Below are 19,990 nucleotides of genomic sequence, written 5' to 3'. Positions count from 1 at the left end.
GAATTGGCTGTTCTTTAAGATATTCCATACTTTAATTTCAAGAAATGCTAAAAATACAAAATCTTTATCTTCAGGCATGCGCATACCGTATTTTTTTTAGTTATGAAGCGATATCGCTAAACACGCAATCTTTAAGATGAAGAGCCTTGCAAACAGGAATCTTATTTCATGTGTAGAACAAGTAAAAATTAGGGGATATTAGCATTAAACTGAAACAGCTGACGTCAAAGCTCAAGCACTAATTTTAGTAGTGCTCAAAGTATATTTGCACAACTATGAAACCACGCTATAGCTACATACTACATAGCTATAAAATGAGATATTGATGTCATGTGATAACTGAAGGGAGTACTCGACACTGTAGGCTACATGTGGTTGACAATACAAAGAGACTGCAGCTTATCAGAATGATGCCTCTACTGTTACACTCCCATCGCCTGGTTTACTGTGTGATGCTGTACAGTTTGCAGAGAGCTAAGAAATCACTGATAACGGTAGATATATACAGTACAGACAGAAACATACTGTATATAGGCTGCAACTAAATAACCTGTGATGTCCAAAGTGCAGTGTTTCAATGTCTTGTATCTGAAGCAATGGGATGCTACAATGGCAAAACGACAGAGTGGATTATCTGCTACAGAATAAGTAATGTATTGGCTTGAGAGACATTTCCAATATGCATGCTACTCATACTTCTGTTCACATTTTGCAGTTACTATTCACATTTTGCAGTTACTAAAGTCAACGATTTTTCTTCATCTTCTTCTTCAAAAAAATTAATATATCGAAAAATAGAGCCACTTAAAAAAAAGTCATTTTCGGACTCAGTGGCCCAAAATACCCAGGAACCATTAAAATATCTTTTGCACTAATTTTTTTTGTTAGCCAGTGTTGTGACAATCAAGAAATTCTAAATACACTCTAGATCAGAGGTCTCAAATACGCGGCCCGCCAGAGCATTTCGTGCGGCCCGCGACGACATTTTAGATTTTTATTAATTTGACAATATATAAGTGTCACATATATCTTTTCAGGTTATAAAGTGAAAACTCCCTCTTAAATTGCTCCGAAAGCCTCAAACTATTCATCAAACTTCACCATCACATCAATTGCAAACGATACCATGCAGTGAAAGATTCACTACTTCGCAACATTTCCAATTCGTGATGACAAATCGTGACCCTTAGACGATTCGTGACTGAAATTTGTGAGTTGGACTTAGACGCGACCTTTCCTAAATTACTCAGACTCGGGCTAACTCGATGACAAGAAGAAAATGGCTCGAGTGGACTTGGAGCGACTCGGAATGCCGTGAATTTGTTAGAAACATGGACGCAACAAACTTCGCGTATCAGTGGAGTAATAAATCAGAAGGTCGCAGCTTGTTATTTCGCTAACTAAGCAAGTTGTTATGGCACCCATAGGCAATCTGTTAGTTACATCTTTGGTCGCTAAACCATGTTATTAAGGCCACTTAAAGGTATCGAGTACCGTAGTGGCACGCTCCAACGATGTAACAGCAATGAGCCGTTCGGCGTTCCGACATTTCAATCACTGGGACACATTCATTAATATATTTATATTATATTTATATTTTTTCTGCTCCTATATTTGAAGATATATGGCCATGAGATTAATAGCCTACTTGTCAGAATTGTACCCTACTCATGAATTGGAATTACAATGCTCAACTATTGTTTTGATATCAGATCAGTCTCTATTATCAATCTGCTAAATTCAAAATATTCATAGTAGCTGAAAAATAATAACCCGATAGCTTTTATGATGGTATCATACATTTGTCCGCCATATGGTGTCTATATCTTATAATTAATATAGATCTAGCACAACAACAATTCTATTCAAATAGTTATAAATGTGATGATTCTATTCGCGCCAGGCCTAAATTGACACAGGAGTAAATCACATTTTGGCGATGTGTGTTCACTGTCAGTCTGTTGGATCGGCTCACTTTCAATAGGAAAATTCGTTCCCGCAAAATAAGGCCTACTTGGAAAGAAATAGAATACCCCTATAAATGCTGCGGCCCGCGGCGTCGTCCAAACTGGAAAACTGGCCCGCGAGCACATTTGAGTTTGAGACCTCTGCTCCAGATGTTATATTTAAATCTTCGTTCGATCGCACCGTCAACTCATCCCGATTCGTCTTCATAGCGGGTGTTTGAAAATTGCAAGAAGTGGAAATATCCTTAGGTAGTTCTACAAATCTGAATGATTTTGAAAGCGTGATCATATTATTTACAAAATCAGTGCTCAGCAGATACAGATTGCCGACTTCGAGAGAAGAATATAACCATGCAATACGCAATCAGCAAATGCAACGAGTCATATTTACAATGGAAAGCGACATATACTGAATCGATTATTATGCATCTTTAGTTGTTCGTTCGGTGGGCGCAGTTGACTTTTCTGTATTAAATTACGTTAATTCCCTCTCTATGCCGCGGTTGATGACGTCTTCAGGGTAACCATTATCAAGTAAGATTTTTCGGATATGGTCAAGTCCTAAGCAATTGTGTAGCAACTCGTATCCTACTGAGTAGTTAACTAACTACGTAACTCTAATTTCCATACTGAGAACGCCAGACAAGTACAGCTACACACAATCTTTAATCACAACAACAACAAATATGAGCATGCTCTCTGACTGGCACCTTTTGAACGTGCAAGTCAGAGTGGTACGAATGTATCAGAATGTTAATATCCGAACGATAACGCGTCAGGAATAAGCGTAATACATTTGCGAGTCGCGATCCCTTGGATATAGTTTGTAGGTGTATTATGTGAAACTACACCACCACCCACAAGATCGTGAGTAGCATTTCAAGCTCGGAATCGAGGGGGCACGTTGATCATTCTTCCGAAGCGAGTTTTCATCTGCTTGTTGCGCGTAGACGTCGTGTCGTCCTGTGAAGTTTGGTGCCGAGAAGTTCACAAACTGCGTCTCATAGTCTGGAAGTGAACTGAGGCCCTCGGTCAGATGACATACCTGCCGGAACGCCAAATATCGCCACTCAATTATACAGCAGTGTGCGGGCACATCCGGCGTCGGAAATCGGTATCGTTAACGATCAAAAGGCAGCTACGAACCCCACCAACCGCGTTAGCCTCTAACCGCGATCGGCGTCGTCGTTTCCCTGGGTTGTGGCTGTGCACAATACTTGTGGTCTTCTGAAGTCTTTCAGGTACATCGGGGTCACCAATGTAGGAACTCGTATCCTACTGAGTAGTTAACTAACTACGTACCTCTAATTTCCATACTGAGAACGCCAGACAAGTACAGCTACACTCAATCTTTAATCACAACAACAACAAATATGAACACGAACATGCTCTCTGACTGACACCTTTTGAGCGTGCAAGTCAGAGCGGTACGAATGTATCACAATGTGATTATTCGAATGGTAACGCGTTAGGAATAAGCGTAATACATTTGCGAGTCGCGATCGCTTGGATATAGTTTGTAGGTGTATTATGTGCAGCTACAATTGCGTCGCAAGAATTATTGCGCTGATAGTGAGGCCGGAGACTACTGCCGATATGTTAAGAGCTCTCGCTGTTTTTGCTTTCGAAAGCGCTTTTTCCGGATCGACGTTCCTCAAACCGTTTGCCTGCAAAACCACAACTCTTTTGTTATTATCAAATTACGATCATATGTTGCGAAGCATCGTTCACGAAATGGGGCTAGGCATTGGGAATAAAATAAAGTAGCTGGATATTTGAAGAATTGAGCAGCATTGCGCAATGCTCAGCCCCTGTAACTACGAATTTAATACCTCGTTGACCTGCTAAGCTATAATGGTCCATAAAAATGTTGATTTCCAAACTTGGGGATTGCTTTGATAGGATACAGTGCTCTCGCCGACATTTTAAATGTAGTATTTAAAGTTGCTGACTCATGGCGAAATATTTACCAGATGACCAATTGATATGGTCATGTAATGTCGTATTCAATATACCATAAATGCAAGACAACGCAATAAAACTGATTTAGCCATGCCAGACTGCTCGGGGATCAAGTATACCTCTACAGTCTACACATATTTGGTATACCACTATCAGGTATATGTCACATTAGCAGTTTCCAATTCCAAATAGGAAAGTTAGATTGCTACGGCAACAACGCATGCCTAACAAAAAGGATTTTGTCACGATGTTCGGTTAAGATATAATACATGAATTGGAGGCTTCAAATTGGTATCATCTTGTTTGAAGTTATTAGTTCGACAACGATATAGGAATTTGTAATTTGTGTAGACGTCCGCAATCACTAATATGCTTGTATGTTCAAGTTGTTTCAAGTTGCTATTATATCGCATGATATAATGCTTGGGATCGGATATTCTAAGCATGTCAATTGGGATTGGAGTGTTTTATCCTAGATATCCTTGTTGACCAGAGGCGGGCAACTTCTCTGGTCGGTGGGCCTGTTATGGGAAAAAAAAGTTCTTGGCGGGCCGGACTGTAGAATCGATATATTAATCGTGTATTTATCCACATATACAAGAATGGAAATCGTATTTGATACAAACTTTTAGTTTAAAAACCATGTTGGATGTAAAAACCATCAGTAAAGACTGCAGGTGACTGCAGTTAAATTGGAACGCAGCCTTGTTTTTCTAATGTTCATGGTCGAAAATGTTTGCTCGCAAATGTATGTATAGTCCCAAACAGATCAACTAGTTTCATGGCCATATTTTTCATGTTGGTGAAATTGGATTCATTCAGGGACGCATATAATTTGTCAATACTTCCCGATTTGAATTTCACTTTCAGGGTAGAAACTCTCTGTGGGCCGCTCAAAATCCCTTCGCGGTCCGTATCCGGCCCGCGGACCCTATCCGGCTGCGGGACCTATTTTGCCCTCTCCCTGTTGTCGACTTTCCGAACGGCAAAACTTGATTCCCTAACAATCACAGAATAGCAATACTGACGCGTTTTTAATCGTGTTGTGATGTCGCACAAATGAAATATATTAATTGCACAGTTGGTCACTATTAGTAGTTATTATTATTATTATTATTATATTTAAAAGCAATTTTAGTGACGCATATAACAACTATGGTCTTTTGCGTCACGACGTAACGGTTGCTAATCGAATCGATATTGCGATAAGTAAATACAGTCAACTAAACATTTAGTACTGTCTTTTTGTCTTCGCAAGGAATTCCCACAGCAAAGGTAATATATAATCACTAGTTATTATATTTTCCATGGTGAAGGGTACTCTCAGGTCCATTATGGCAGCTCTAAACTGGCATCTTTCGTTAGCGTACTTTGCACACTCCATAATAACGTGCTCTGCAGTTTCTTCAACATGGCATGTAGTACAATCAGGGGTATCGGAGCATCCAATTTTGCTAAGATGGGAGTTGAGACGACAGTGTCCGGTGCGTAATCTGAAAATGGTTGTTTCGGCACGGCGTGGCGTGGTTAAAGTAGGTAGTTTTGTGTATATGTCAGGGCAGAACTGTTTGAAATGTGCTCCAGAGGCGGTTTCGATGAAACGTTGGTTCCAGTCTTGCCTACAGCTATTAGTAGTTGAACACATGACATATAATCATGTAAATCGAAATTGTCCACTACCATGTTTCAATTAAATTTGAAATCGCTATAGACCTCTACCAATCATTTAAAACACGCAGACATTCTACTTCTTATCGGTGATCTATGGAATTCACAATCATAAGACACTGTGTTTAATTGTTTCAACCACTCTTCGAGCCCTGGAATGCAGAAGATGACCATTTTGATAGTAAGTTGAACGAACCCGCTTGGGCACATTTACATTTCGCCAAGTATCTAGGATCGACAAGAGTTGAGCAAAAAAACGAATTCCAGTTTTTGTCGACCTTGTCCAGTTTTATATTTATTGAATTTTAAGACGTGTATCATCGTGCATTCCGGAGAAGGTGTTACTACTTCTTTAATTTTATATTAGTCAATAATCTGCGCATAATGTAGATTTCACATGTAAATTGAAATAATAGTATTGAATCTATAATTGTTGCTGATAAATTCATTCTAAATGTACGGAAGCGCGTAATCTCAGTAAATAGACGGAAATCATTCCGAATAATACTCGACTCGGACTCAAGTACCCGAATCATTGTGTCTAGCCCTATTATCAAATCTATGGAATGGAAACGCTTTTCCCGAAGTCCCACGATATATTGGAAACGCGTTAACGAAGTGCAAATTACACAAAATTAAGCAGGTGGATGGACGGATATCTGAATCGATACAGTAAACACGGATTGATCCAACTGTACAAAGAATACATCGTATTTAATGAAAACTTTAAGTTTGAAACATAGAGAGCAAAACAGTGTTCCATAAATTTATCAATGTAATGTGCTTAACTATCAGTTAAAGTTAATGAGGCATCGATAACCGATCAAAAGTAGTAAACTGCATGGGACGTGGAAACCCTTGTAAAGACTGCATGCGAACATAATGATTCGCACGCGATGTACCGCTTCTGCGAAGTTCGCGGTACTGAATAAGCCGTGCAGCATTTTCAGACATTACTGTAATTACCATCCCGTAGTGGCGTATAATATATAGTTTTCGATGTACCAGCCTACTTTGTTATCAAGAAAAACTACAATATGTAATTGGCTGTGTTAATTCGACGGTAGAACGTTATATGAAACCTATTTATACTGTCCATAATGTAGCAATATGTTATTTTTGTGACATCACATGAATGTACTCTAGCATTAACGTATCTTAGATCGTGGCGCAAAAAGATAATTTAGACGTGAAACGTCCTTCAACTCATTTTTCATTGATAATAATATAAAAGTTCCAGTGTAGTGGTACTATGCGTCCGAGTTCATAGACAAATACATGAAGTAATACGCGGGATAGTGCTAACTGCGATGTATGCAGATTTGGGGTGTTCAAAAAAAAAATTCAAATTTTATCGGCTTGGTTGTCAAATCGTCAGGTTACCTAAAAAAACGTTGCACACCAGATTTGACTCAATTCCGACCTGTAGGAGCCGAGGTCAGTCAAATTGAAATTTCGGTCATTTTTCAAATAATAGTATTTACGGTAACCAATTTCGTCAAACGGTCGTGACCAGAAATCGTGTTCCAGGTTTGTCTGAAAAAGCAGGGTCGTCTTTTCCACTCGTTTGGATCTTGACAAGGGCCTATGGTGGCGTTTGGATGAATACATAGCCAGTAAACGATATTAATACATGGCGCGGATTAGCTGGAAATTAGTCCACTTCATTGAAATAGACACGTTAAAGGATGGTGAGATAATTTTCAAATAGAATACTTTACGCACTGAAATTAACGACCACGAAAATGAATTGAGCTGACAAGCAGGTGAAATACGGGTAAATATATTTCTCGAGTGATGGTCATATCTAGAAGTATTTTTGTTGGTCCAATTTAGATTTCACGAAATCTATCCCAGTTATTCAGGGCATACCGATGTCTCTCTGCCTTGATTCGAAGTTTTTACTGATTGCGAAGTCGCCATTCCCAAAATCTCATTCACGGAGACATCAGTTGCATTCCTCAGCAGCTCAGTAATGCTCGAATATTTTTCTGCTAGTTGACATTGACTGATCCGGGGCGTTAAAAATGATGCTGATTACAATTGAGAATGGGACATGCCAATGAATAGTATTTATGAGCTGCAAAGCATTTCTGGTACTTCAAATAAGCGTTGATACTAGAGCTTTTTATGTGCTGTAAACTTTGCGAGATTCAGGGAAACTAAATGTTGACCCCCCGAGCTTATAAAGCACATTTCTGTGCAGTCATTTTCTGGTCTTTCAATATCACCTGAACCCCTACTTTTGAAACAGTAATAAAAAGCATTGATGTTTTACCACGATATATGGATACAATTAGACGGTATTCACCGAATGTGGAGGATGACATGAAGAGAAGACGATATCTTTTGATAGGACCTTGTCAACATCGAAACAAGTGGAAAAGACATCCGTGCCTCTCCAGGCATACCTGGAACAAGATTTCTGGTCATGACGGTGTGACCAAATTGGTCACCTTAAATACTATTATTTCAAAAAGGGTCGAAATTTCAATTTGACTGACCTCGGCTTCTATTGGTTGGAATTGAGTCAAATTTGGCGTGCAACGTTTCTTTAGGTAACCTGACGATTTGACAACCAAGCCGATGAAATTTGAATAATACAGTTATTTTTAGCACCCCTAATGCACATTTGCATACCTGGCACGAAAAAAATATTGCGGTTAAACCCAGAATCATGCAACAGCAGAATGTGGTGGAGATTGAGTTTCCCAATTCGTCCGGCACATATAAGGCAGGCGGAGCCTGAAAAATTAAGACGCCATAAATGCATATTATTTATGCGGCAAAGGGGACTAGATGTGGCAAAAGGCCAATTTCACTTATTTTGTTTATAAACTTCTCTTCAGCACTTCTGGAAGCTTAAGCACATAGTTTCAAACACGTCTTGAAGTTAGTGTATATATTGTAAAAATTACATCTCATTTCATCCGTATTTGCCCGTGCAGGCTTTCCTGAGTTCTCACGAAGGCGCATCAAGGGATCCGCGAGACAAAATATATGTATTACGTTCGTAAATCGAATTCTTTCCATTCGTCTTATTCAGATATCTTTCCACATGATCAGGTCACGATTTAAGTCATTCATATATAATGGCCCACATGATAGCGGAAGTGTTATTATGATGCAATTAGCATTATAGAAAGTAACAAATGAGGTGGCGCTTGTCATCGCTATCGATATTTTGGGCAGGAGTTCAAATAACAGTCCTCAAAGTGTTTGTGGTCCCTGAGCACGGAGCGAAGGTTAGGATGCCTCCCTCTCTTGGACACTGATCGTGTTAGACATAATATTATGCGCTCCTCTCAGGTATATGCTATATGCCGAACAGTGACGTGCGGTGATGTTCATGACTGTTGAGGCATTCCCCCCTCCCCCTATACACAAACACACGCACGCGCGCACGCGTACGACCTCATATCGATACTCAAAGGTGTGAATAACCTGCACCTCGTAAGCAGTCACAATTGTACATCCCACACTACGTATTTCATTTTCCCCCGGGGAAATATCCAGTTGTTTTAATCGGATTAATACAGATTGCTCAACGAAAAGGTTGGAAGGAAATCAAAAAAATATTATATTTACGGTCCTAATTTCGGTTTTCTATTGTCCTTGGCTCGTCCAATATCATTCTTACATGATTGAAACGGACACTGTATCAGCCAAACTAAATATGTCACTCATTCGCATCAAACTAAAATGGTTCGAAACATCAATCAGGGTTATATCCGTGATTGAGGATGCAGATTTCCATAAAATCAAAACCTTAAATGGTGGCTAATTGCGGCGCCGGTGACTCGTTTCTTATACGATAAGCCGCAAGACGCAAGACGCAAGCTAACTAGGTCCTTCGTCTTTTCGCCTATAATTCAATACCACATTCAAATGCCGATAAGATAAAGTTTGTAAGCATATCTAGACCATATATATTGCAACAGTTATGAATACCGGGAATCGTGATATCGCAAATGATTTCAGAATGGCAGAACAGCATTGCCAATGTGAGGTCCCGGATTTCCTAAATGGGTTTCTTGACGGATTGTTGTCAAATATTTGTCGATTGGCCTTGGTACCTTGTTGCCACAATCTTAGTCATAAACTTCGGTTTTATTATTTTCTTCCGTTAAAGCCACACAGTGTACATTTTTCAATGCAATTCTCAAAGCATAATAGTTGCATTGAACAGAACGGAAGATGTCCGAGCATAATTTATTCATATTGGAATAAATCCGCATATATTTTCAGCTCAATCTCGTCAGGGATAATCGTAAGTGACTATTGTATAGAATTGGAAAAAGCATTGCATTTACACATTCGTATCATGAGTTATGATGACATCGACATTAGATTTCCAATAATCGGGCGATGAGATCGCTTATGGGCTCAGTGTAGTATTTTATACGGTACACGAGCTCCTTCTTTTGTTACTAATAAGTAGGTTAGTGAATGGCGTCTTGTGAACGGTTTGCCAAACTAGTGTGAACGGCGTCCTACCACGTCGCGAAATCGTCTCGCATTATCCAACAAATGTTTGACAATGGCAGAATTCATGACCATTGTCAGTTCTTTCTCGGGTTTCAGAGGATGAGTAAAGGTTGACCGCTATCTATATCCAATATCAAATATATATAATATGTAGGCGTATGCTGATTTATGCGGTCCAACAAACGCTGTTTTGTTCTTCTCACGTAAAGGCACTGGCACATATATTCATAGACTACATTGCTGTGCTGAAGTGCAGTAGGAACGTCTTTACGTTTTGCAGGCAGCAGCTGGGTTGTAAACATCACGTTGGTCTTCACTGTGTCGTAACACTCACTGACCGTGTTTATCTAGAAAAGATCGCACAACTATGGTCCAATCAAAGTCGATATGCAGGGTCTAGCAAACGGTAATATAGTATAGTGATGCAAGTTATGCATTGGTCAGCTATGAGGTAACTCTTTTCTGATGAAGACATTTTGGACGGAATTTTATTGGTTCCTCCGGTGTTGTTATACCGTGGTTTTCGCAAGTACACACGGCTAGTTCCGTGCTTATTGAGCTCAGGCAACGAGTGGAGAAAGTTGCATGACCCTTTGCGATATTTCGCGATAATTAATATCGGTTTCAGCGTGACAGGATGCTATATCCTCAATCCTCAAGAACGATACCGTTGTATCTCAAGTAAGTTAGGTCATGTTACTGCGAGTTCATTAAATCAATACCTTGTATAATTTATCGCACGTAGCTTTGTGAAGTCGCTGGCAACGACGTATAAGAATCAGGCCCAGCGCATTAGCTATATGTTATGCTAGAGCAGTGCTGGGATGACTCGAATCAGATTTTTCGTATGATTTGACTTGACTTGACTCGACTCACTTTGCAAAAATGACCTGACGTGACTCGACGTTTCAAAAATGCGGATTGACTAGTCACTCGAAGCAAAATTAACGAGTCAATTTCAACAGGGTTGTAATGACTCGAGTCATGACTCGACTCGAGTCAGACTCGAGTCACGATTTTCTAATGACTCGACTTGACTCGAGTCAATCAGTGTATTGACTCGACTTGGACTTGAGTCATTGCGCATGACTCGAACCAAGTCATATGACTCGAGACTCAGACGGCCAAGACCGTCATTTCATTGTGATTTCGAAGAATAGTAAAGTAACCACCCTATTGGGACTTCGTCTATTGGTACTGATACTTGAAAATGCGATCAGAAACTGTTAAAAGTGAGAAAAAGTAGTATATTATAAACGCGAACTCTTCGATATCTTCAAACAGAGCTATAAAAGTGGATTTAACAAGACTTTAACTGGAAACTGAGCAGTCAACACAATGACTTAGACTCGGACTCAAGTCATAATACCATGACTCGGACTCGAACCTCTGATCGATGACTTGGACTTGGACTTGACAGTGAGATTGACTTGTGTCTCGGAGCCTTGTGACTTGGTTACAACCCTGAATATCAACTCATCATATAATCGATGGCGACTAAATCGCTGTATCTTGCATAACTTCGGATTGGAACGATATGCTGTCGTGACCTGTGAGCGCAAACAATCGCTTGATTACTGTGCGTTTAACCGAGCTTATATCGTTTTATCACAGTTAAATTGACTGCAAATACTGACTGACTGACTGACTGCAATCAGAGGTTACAGCCAACATTGTAGTAAAGTAGTAGTGATATAATTTATTAGCAATGTATCTCTGTTCTATAAACTGCTTTCTGTGCAGAGTGTTCATATAACCAACCTTCTTGTATGATAAATCGAGCGAACATCGTTGATACGTTTATATTGCTCATCAACAATTGGGGCAGGCATGAATTGTATATTGTGGATGTTTAGGTCGGTTTTGTATTGCATCATATCAATTTTCTAACTTTCGGAAGTTTCGTATCATATCTAGGTCTTCTGCTGATAATTATAGACTGGTGATATACCGTTGCCTGTTTAGTTGAGGACTTCTACGTATGCGCGAGCGATACAATGCCTTTTGCGTGTATATTCCTTATTCAACTCTATTTTTGTTCCACGATTCGGAATAAATGGGACTCAGTCTGTATTTAAAACCTCTAGCAGAATGAATGGCTCTGAATAATGGTAGCAATTCAATCCACTGCCGTGGATATATAATTTACACAATCTTGCAACGATGTGACGCAACGAAAAAACACGTCATCACAGCAAAAATGTAGGTGGAAGAAGTTGAAGTATTATACCCTTCTATATCCAACGTTAATGATCTGTGATGCATGGTTCTACATTTCCAGTTCTAGAAGCAGAATTTGTTATTGCATTGTTTCGAAAACATACTCGCATCGGTCGTGGTCTAACAGCTTTCATAAAGCGATATATTGATATGTGTATTTTATTTCCTGTGGCTGTAGCAGAACAAACGTGCCGGCTGGACTTCGGGCTGACTTTTGGGCCGGACGAAGTAATCTAGCCATTCTAGTGCAGGGGTCGGGAAGCCTTATCGACAGAAGAGCCATATTGACCCAATATTTTCAATTGTATACCTCCTAAAGATTCATAAATGTAATTCAACTACTAAAACACAATTGAAAATTCGTGACGTATTGGTAGCACTCACGCGTGGGATTCGTTGTGCACCATGTTTTCTCTGCTCACATACGTAGGTGGAGCCGAACATGGTCACTACTGCAGAACATAGCCTGAAAATTTCAATGATTATTGGTATTTTCTATGGATGTTTATGAATGACTGGTGTTTGAATATTTTCACTCCAAAAATCAGGGAATTTCAAATTTTATCCAAAATGAAAGCGCGAAAAAAGGGGTAAGGCACAGGTGAGTCAAAAAGCGATATCGTATACCGACAAGAGCAATATATTGATACCGGCCCATAGGTTCACGACCATAGTTCTAGTGGGATGTAAGTAGTAGGATGGGATTCGTTTGTTACCGTCCAATCAGAGAGCGCCACGTCATCCTAATTGCCACGCCCATTTTCATGCCCTAAGGGTACATTCATCTGCTACGTCATCTGTGCCACATCATCAAACGCCACGCCTATAGTGCCACATCATCCATCCATTGCTATATCATCGCTGCATTGATTGCCGCATCTTGATACTTTTCTCAGATATTGTATTATGTGTATTTAGGACTAATATCATCCGTCCATATTTTTTAAACTTTATTTTATGTGTACAAGTTACGATTTCTGCAGTTTCCACATTTTACGACTTATGATTGCCGCGTCAAATCTTACCTTAGCTAGAATCGACAGATTTTCTATTATGTGTATTTAGGACTATGTATTTAAATTCCTATTCAGATTATACATAAATGCGAAAACTATGATGTCTATGCAAGGCTATATTCTCCGGATAATATTATTAATATCAAAATTCTACACATCATCACTAATTACTTAATATAAAACCCGATTTTGAGCGCTGCGACTTGATAATATGAATCCCTACGCTTCTGATGCATGATTTTTTTCGATAAGGACCCAGGTAACATTCAGAGTCTGCAACGATTGTTTGGATATACATTACAGCAATACCCCACTAAACTATAGGCGGTTATATTACTCTATTGGTCAGAGATAACTCATCCTTTCATATTTTTAAACTTGATTTTACGCATGTGCGCGTTCCGAATAGTCTTGTAGAATTTTCTAAAGTCGTAACAGCTTAGTAGCATATACGCGAATCCCAAGGTGAAAATAATCGAACGAACTATAGCCGCAGGCGTGCGATTCGCAGGGCTTTATTTATACAAACACTTTCGATGCCTGTACGCGAACCCCAGCGTTATAACGATTAGGTCTAATTAGCACGTTCTGAAGCCGTAAATTTAGTCAACATCATTGAGATGTCCATGATTTAAATATGGTGATCGAGTGTGACAATAGCACTCGTCAAGGTTAGACAAACATAACCTTAAACTACTCTCTACTTCACAAAATATAAAGAACGAACACCTTCGCCGCAGGTACGCGATCCCCGACGTTATAATGATAGTGCCAAATTAGCCGCATGAAAGCGAGTCTAATGAATATAACGACAGACACCAAGTTAGTTGAAAAGTAAAACTAATCGTGACCGATGCAAGACGGATTGAAACAGCGCTTTCGCTCGATTCTTGTAGTGACCACATTTCATACGGTTCAGTCCTTTTCATGTCACTAGAATAAGGGTGAATAAACCGACAGTGAAACGCCGCCGACGTCTTATAACGTAATAATGTAAGCTGCGTCGGGTGCTGCTATAATGTTAGGAGCGAATATAGTAGAAAGTCCACGTCTGGACACCTGTAAGCAGCTGCGCATACTACCGTAGTAAAACGCATAGCAGAATTCACGCAAAAGTCGATATTGCTTTGTGATGATTTTGATGTTGTTCCATACCGATTGGGAATATAGGACTCCTAATTCCTTAACTAACTACATAATCCCTAGTAACGTAGTCAGACGCATAACGGAATTTACGCAAATCGGTATTGCTCTGCGATAATTTTGACCACTATGTTTTGATAATAACTTGCTTCCGAGAAATAGATAACATTCATTATACGTTAGATGATACTTTTCCTTTATATTCTATTATGTGTATTTAGGGCTAATGCGACATCACTATGTTGGCGACAGGCCTGATTTGAACACGCTAATTTTGCAAATTAAACTTATCACCCACCACGAACACTCAATGAAGAGCACCCTGGAGCACCCACATAAATGCTCCACAATTTGTGACGTATAATATACTGAGCATATAATAAGCTGACAAAACTGATACTTGAGTACTCCGAAATGAACAAGTATTTTACCTTTACACGAAGTTTTTGTAAAATGAATACTAATGGTACGCGAATGATCATAGACTAAGCTTGCTTTCAGAGTTGGAAACTAAATGCATATGAAAATTTAACTATGTTTTCCCCTCACGCATCAGATGTAGGCCTACTCAAGTGTTTATGAGGCGGCGAATAGTTCGAAGGTTGTTGGTAGGCAAGGACGTCACAGAGAATTGTGGAGTTTTCTGTAAACTATAATCCAGTGGTCTATTTTCAATCACTATACTTTTATTAATCTAAACTAAGTACTGTTAGTAGGCAAATCCTAGAAAAGTATCCTCTGATAAAAGCAGGAGTAATTCGTTATCTGTGAAATAAATAGATAGCGCGCAATATGAGCGGTGTTACGATGACTGAAAAATACTTTGAATTAATGCATAGAAGTAGCGATTTCGAACTACGTAAAAAGTTAGTCGAGCTCACGCATTTTCCATTTTCAAAAGTCGACGTTTTTTGTAAAATGAATAATAATTTTAATAAAAAATAAAAAAGAGCGAAAAATTACATTTTATCTCGGAACGCAACAAGAAAAATCGTATGAACTTGTAAACTACTTATTTATGACATAATAATAATTCTACTTGTACACTTATTCACATTTTATACCACTTTTAGTAAAACTTAACGGTTTCAGTTTTAAATAAAACTCGGAATATAAACTAATCGAAAAATTCGGTAACCAATTTCGCGTAGGCTATGCATACAGATGAGGGAAGTTACATCAACGCGTGTTAACTAGTTGTATTATGTAGCTTGTAATTCATGCAAGTTTCGAAACTTCTACACCGAGTCTTTTTAAAGTAGATAGAAACGAAAAACAATTACGCCTAGGCTATGCATACAAATGAGGAAAGTTCCATCAACGCGTGTTAACTAGTTGTATCGAGTTATCGAATGAGTTTTTTCCTTACATCAAAACAACTAGAATGTGTAACTACATTAAAAAACGTTCCTAACCCTTAACGCACCCGCGATAAATCGTACAAGCAACAAGTTTCGAGTAATCGAAATCGCGCCCCCTGAATTCAAAGCTTATTTCGAGATCTAAGCTACTTTGAAAATGAGGATCCTAGGATTTGCTTGAGTTTCATCTATATTTTACAATGCGTTTTCGCGTTCCAGAATGACTTATGTCAATGAAAAATAGCCATTGTTCATGGTTTTGTTTTTGAAAGATGTCGCGATGCCGGTGAATTTTATAGTTCTTGTAAAAAGTTGTTTGTACACAATATATGTTTAAAGTAAGTCCTACGCATTCATGATTTCGTCCGAGTTCGTATTTTAGTAATATATACTAATTTACGATAGCGCGTTTGTAACTTGTGCAAGTACAGGAATATCATAGTTCTTGAACCGTGCTCAATGCTTAATAGAGCATTTTTGCTATTTTTCATCGCCATAAGTCATTCTGGACCGCGTAAACGCATCGTACGATATAGATGAAAGTTATGCAAATCCTAGGATCCTCATTTTCAAAGTAGCTAAGATCTCGAAATAAGCTCTGACTTGCTATTCTCCTCAAAGCATGGAATTATCAAGAGTATCACCTTCGATCACTGAAGAAACGGAAGAAATTATATTCGAAGCATATTCCTTGACCAGGAATTTTATCATGTACGAACTCGACGGCTCATGCGTTAAGGTAAATACGAAAGCAGAGAGAACCTTACGTCGAGTTGGGGATGAAATATTCGAGCGACATCGAACTGTCCCAAACGCAGTCTCCAAACGTCTCCGCTATTTGCACTTTTTCACATTTTATAACACCTTAAGTAGTACTTAACAGTTTTAGTTTTAAATAAAATACGGAATATAAACTAATCGAAAAATTCGGTTTTTGCGTGCATCTGTTTTGCGGAAGCGTATAGCACGTACCTATACATAGTCAACTTTAATAACTGAATTACCATGCTTAACATTGAATCCCAACTCTAAACTTGATACGTAGATGTAGGACATTATGGCAATGCACCATGCTAAATTTCATCACACATCTAATGATGGAACACCTTTAAAACTAACGCAGTCGAATACCGACTTTTACGCGTATCTGTTTTGCGTGAACTTAGCATATACCTATACATAGTCAATTTTAATAGCAGAATTACCGTGTTAAACATTGAATCCCCACCTTGAAAGTTGGTACGCGGTTATAGGACATTATAAAAATGCACCATACCAAATCCCATCAGACATTTCATGATGGAACAACTTTAAAACTAACGCGGCTCTACATCGACTTTTTGCGTACATCTGTTTTGCGGGAGCGTATAGCACGTACCCATACATAGCCAACTTTAATAACGGAATTACCATGCATTGAATCCCAACTCTAAACTTGATACGTAGTTGTAGGGCATTATGGCTATGCACCATGCTAAATTTCAGCACACATCTAATGATGGAACACCTTTGAAACTATCGCAGTCGAATACCGACTTTTACGCATATCTGTTTTTCGTGAACATAGCATATACCCATACATAGTCAATTTTAATAACAGAATTAGCATGCTAAACATTAAATTCTCACCTTGAACGTTGGTACGCAGTTGTAGGACATAATAACAATGCACCATACCAAATTTCGTCAGACATTTCATGATGTAACACCTTCAAAACCAACGCAGTTCTATACAGACTTTTGGCTAAATCTGTTTTTCCGTAGCGTAGCACGTACCTAAACATAGTCAATTTTATTAACGGAATTACCATGTTAATATTCGACTCCCTACCTTGAAACTCGGTACGCAGTTGTAAGACATTATGACAATGCACCATGTCAAACTTTGCAAGTACTTTATCTTTACACGACGTTTTTTGTAAAATGAATACTAATTTTATTGAAAAAATAAAAAATAAAAAAAAGCGAAAAATTACATTATATCCCGGAACGCAACAAGAAAAATCGTATGAATTCGTAAACTACTTGTTCATGACATAATAATAATTCTACTTGTACACTTTTTCACATTTTATAACACTTTAAGTAATACTTAACAGTTTCAGTTTTAAATAAAAGACGGAATATAAACTAATCGAAAAATTCGGTAACCAATTTCGCGTAGGCTATGCATGCATACAAATGAGGAAAGTTACATCAACGCGTGTTAAAGTAGCTGTATCGAGTTATCGAATGATTTTCTCCTTACATCAAAACAACTAGAATGTATAACTAAATTAAAAAAAAACGTATCTAAATGAGCTCCAGGGCATTGTGATTATGCTGCATACCAAATTTCATCACACATTTCATGATGGAACAACTTTAAAACTAACGCAGTTCTATAGCAACTTTTGCTTAAATCTGTTTTCGGTAGCGTGTACATATACATAGTCAGATTTAATAACAGAATTATCATGCTAATATGTGACTCCTCACCTTGAAACTTGGTACGTAGTTGTAGGACATTGTGATTATGCAGCATACCAAATTTCCTCACGCATTTCATAATGGAACAACTTTAAAACTAACGCGGTTCTACATCGACTTTTTGCGTACATCTGTTTTGCGTGGGGGCGTATAGCACGTACCTATACATAGTTAACTTTAACAACGGAATTACCATGCTTAACATTGAATCCCAACTCGAAACTTGATACGTAGTTGTAGAACATTATGGCAATGCACCATGCTAAATTTCATCACACATCTAATGATGGAACACCTTTAAAACTAACGCAGTCGAATACCGACTTTTACGCATATCTGTTTTGCGTGAACATAGCATATACCTATACATAGTCAATTTTAATAGCAGAATTACCGTGTTAAACATTGAATTCCCACCTTGAAAGTTGGTACGCGGTTATAGGAGATTATAACAATGCACCATACCAAATCCCATCACACATTTCATGATGGAACAACTTTAAAACTAACGCGGCTCTACATCGACTTTTTGCGTACATCTGTTTTGTGGGAGCGTATAACACGTAGCCTACCCATACATAGCCAACTTTAATAACGGAATTACCATGCTTAACATTGAATCCCAACTCGAAACTTGATACGTAGTTATAGGACATTATGGCAATTCACCATGCTAAATTTCATCACACATCTAATGATGGAACACCTTTGAAACTATCGCAGTCGAATACCAACTTTTACGCATATCTGTTTTTCGTGAACATAGCATATACCCATACATAGTCAATTTTAATAACAGAATTAGCATGCTAAACATTATATTCTCGCCTTGAACGTTGATACGCGGTTGTAGGACATAATAACAATGCACCATACCAAATTTCGTCAGACATTTCATGATGTAACACCTTTAAAACTAACGCAGTTCTATACCAACTTCGCGTGAATCTGTTTGCGGGAGCGTAGCACGTACCTATGCGTGATCAACTTTAGTGATGGAATTACATATGTAATTAAGTTTCAACACTTTTACAATGATTCGTCTTGCTTCCTATAACATCCCACTCGAGAAAATGCGTCGTAGGATATAGATGAAACTAGCACAACTCATCAAGACCGCTGAAAACAGTACATTTCAACATTTAGTAGCAGTAAATTTCTAGTAAAGTACAAGACGTGATGATTTCCGAGTGAGTTAAAAAGTAAGTATTGCAGGTATAGTTTACCTGAAAACCGAATACTCTGAAATAGAAGTAGATGCAGTGTAAATAGTTAATCACTTGATTAAGTTTAGTGCAAGCAGATAAAACCTATACTTGAGTAGTACAAAATGCACGAGTACTTCGCTATCGCCTCCCTCCACGTAATAAGTGTCTACGGTTTAAGACTGCTTTTACCGATACTCGTCGGTTTCAGTTTTAGATAGAATTCGGAAACCAAATAATTTCATAAACATAAGCTAATTTAATGAATTTACTCGAATGTACTATGCCGCGCTGATAAGATTAATTATAATATACTTATCATGTTACAGCGATTTTTCTAGCGTAGAAAATCTTTAAAATGTAGTAAGCAGGCCAAATGAAGATATTCGTTGAGCTGAATAAACATAAAAAATACTCTAGACTACTTTATCGGTACTTTACAGTTACAGTTTTAGATAAAATTTGTCCCTTTCACCTATAATTACAACTCC

The 19,990-nt window shown here is 38.4% G+C and overlaps 1 protein-coding gene and 1 long non-coding RNA gene across 5 annotated transcripts in view; both read right to left on the bottom strand.

The window, feature by feature from the left end:
- Positions 1–19,990, bottom strand: part of LOC145453215 (uncharacterized) — a 184,652-nt gene that overhangs the window by 49,993 nt on the left and 114,669 nt on the right. The window lies entirely within an intron of this gene.
- The window catches only part of LOC145453261 (uncharacterized), a 28,633-nt gene continuing 11,944 nt past the window's right edge, over positions 3,302–19,990 (bottom strand). Inside the window, exons 2-4 of the long non-coding RNA XR_013919669.1 lie at positions 10,322–10,432; positions 8,238–8,342; positions 3,302–3,634 (exon numbers count right to left, since the gene is read on the bottom strand). This is a non-coding gene — a long non-coding RNA (uncharacterized LOC145453261). The remainder of the gene's footprint in view (positions 3,635–8,237; positions 8,343–10,321; positions 10,433–19,990) is intronic.

Source organism: Botryllus schlosseri, chromosome 13 (genome assembly GCF_051294905.1).
Source record: "Botryllus schlosseri isolate E-star chromosome 13, Bs_hap1, whole genome shotgun sequence".
NCBI lineage: Eukaryota > Metazoa > Chordata > Ascidiacea > Stolidobranchia > Styelidae > Botryllus > Botryllus schlosseri.
Note: the sequence above shows the minus strand (reverse complement) of the source record. Positions and strands in the feature narration are given on the sequence as shown.